This window comes from Limulus polyphemus, unplaced genomic scaffold (genome assembly GCF_000517525.1).
Source record: "Limulus polyphemus unplaced genomic scaffold, Limulus_polyphemus-2.1.2 Scaffold12690, whole genome shotgun sequence".
NCBI classification, from domain to species: Eukaryota; Metazoa; Arthropoda; class Merostomata; order Xiphosura; family Limulidae; genus Limulus; species Limulus polyphemus.
The window spans coordinates 8,662-11,397 of NW_013678300.1; positions in this window are offsets into that span (position 1 = coordinate 8,662).

Below are 2,736 nucleotides of genomic sequence, written 5' to 3' on the forward strand. Positions count from 1 at the left end.
CTAGAACAAGTCTCTGTTGTGTAGTCAACTCTGTAAGATTCATCGCTAGAACAAGTCTCTGTTGTGTAGTCAACTCTGTAAGATTCATCGCTAGAACAAGTCTCTGTTGTGAGGTCAACTCTGTGAGATTCATCGGTAGAACAAGTCTCTGTTGTGTAGTTAACTCTGTAAGATTCATCGCTAGAACAAGTCTCTGTTGTGTAGTCAACTCTGTAAGCTTCATCGCTAGAACAAGTCTCTGTTGTGTAGTCAACTCTGTAAGCTTCATCGCTAGAACAAGTCTCTGTTGTGTAGTCAACTCTGTAAGATTCATCGCTAGAACAAGTCTCTGTTGTGTAGTCAACTCTGTACAAACATTTTAAACCAACTTGTTTAGTTAAGTAATCTGAGTTCAGTGATTTGAAATGTATTATAGTTTATAAAACTTTATTTAATGAAAATTAAATATTATTCCGAAAGTTATTTAGTGATAAAAACAAAATTATTTAAAACTCGTTATTTCAAGTCTTCAATAGCCTATTATTTCCAAGTTCAGCCGATTGAAGAAAACAAGATACAAAATCATAATAACTTAAAAATTCGACGTTAGACACTATCTAGTGTTTCTCGAGACCGTTCGGTGGCTCAGCTTACTGCACCGTTTTTCTATCACTAACCCTATTTTGGGCACTTAGAGGGTATGAAATTAGTATATACACCCTCTGTTTAAATCTACAGCTTGCTAATATACATATCTTACTTTTGAGGCTCGTAACGTTTGACGGGGTGTCCCCAGTGGGTTTGTCGTCAATAGCAGACCTCGAAACTCTGACTTGGCTGTGATGTATTACGACATTACAAACTTCTGATTTCTGACTCCCGAAACTAGCATTTTCTGTCAACACCTTGAAACATCATAATAATTTGAAATGGTCATTTATCTTCGTTTGTAAAGTTAGTAAATCATGGCTGCTGTTTGTCCTACTCTGAGAAATAACTTTAGGCCAAAATTAGGCCCGTGGAAAGTCTAAAGTCCTGAAGTTTTTCTTTTTTTACTTGTGGCGATGAGAGTTAATTAAATCACGATCTTCTTGTTCGATGTTTTTACTTACTTCTGGTGAAGTGGTGATACATCAAATGTGGAGAATTTTACAGACAATTTTTATTTATCGTATATATATTTCACTGAGTATATACTTAAATGTTATGATTGTCTTTAACTGCTGCCCTCTGTCCGTGGAAAAAGTAATCGTAACATCGCTCCTTTCCGTTGTTCTTCCTAAGAAACCTGGACCGTCATGTTCGCCCTTTCAGCAATGTGGGGGCGTTATAACGTTATGGTCATTCTCACTATTCGTTGGTAGCCCAAACATTGACGATGATGTCTACCTGCCTTCCCTCTAGTCTTTCACTGTAGATAGCCCTCGTGTAGCTTTGTGCGAAATTCAAAACAACCAAACAAACTTACTAAAACACTCTTACTTATGATAGTAGGAATACACGTCGATTTGGTGTTCTTTGATGATTTCTCTCCGGCAAATAACATTTATTATTACGCAGAAAAAATAGATCCTTAAACTTTATAAATTCCACATTTGTCACCGTTTTCAATAAAATTGGCGGGCTTTAATCGTTTCACCTGTTAAAGTATATATATATTGTCATGAAAACTAGAACTAACCAATGATTCCAAACTTTTTAACACCTTTTGGTAGTAGTTATACGTTAGTCATTCTTGTCATATCCGTCTCGCAAATTAAACAAGATATTTGGGATAAATATTACTGATATCTTTTCGTTCCTACAGCAGTTTAGTATTGTTTACTTCATTTCATGTAAATTTCTTAGTTTGCTTGCTTGAGTTCAAAAAGATTATTTCATACAGTAGCTTTAATTTCAAATTATCTCTTTCAACTGTCGTTGTTAATCGCCTAGTTAGTGATAGCTTTGAAATTTGAATCACGTGATCGAAGGTAGTCCAAACACGTTTCTAGTTTCATCTGAGAACGTGCTTATTGGACGATACGGAGAAAGCTCAAGCGATTTGGTGAAGTTGGTAACGTCGTTGTTAAGGTAACACCGCCATCTTTTTGTTAGGGTTCAGTACGACAAATGGTGGTGTTATACAGGCACATTTGTATTCAATGTTGACCTTGGCACATCTTGAAGGTTGGGTTTGTGGAGTAAACTGTGAACATTTCATAAACGCCATTGTTTCATGAAGACGGTTACGATTTTGTTGAATTCAACATTTACACACTTTACATTAGTGGTAGAGAAGAACAGGTCTAGGATATTGTATCAGGAAATAGTGAAACGAGTAGAAGCTATGAACTCAGCTTCCGGCTAAAGTCAAAACGTTATTAGTACTTTTTATGTGACAGTAAAATATTTCCTGGGAATAGAAAGAGAGACGAATATTTCTCCAATACCCATGTAGTTTTCTTTGTGGAGGAGCAAAGCAATGTAAAGAAACACATCATGTAAACAGACAAGAAGATGTAGAACGTTAAAGTTATACAACTTTTAAAGAAACACATCATGTAAACAGACAAGAAGGTTTTGAACGTTAAAGTTATACAACTTTTAAAGAAACACATCATGTAAACAGACAAGAAGGTTTTGAACGTTAAAGTTATACAACTTTTAAAGAAACACATCATGTAAACAGACAAGAGGATGTAGAACGTTAAAGTTATACAACTTTTAAAGAAACACATCATGTAAACAGACAAGAAGGTTTTGAACGTTAAAGTT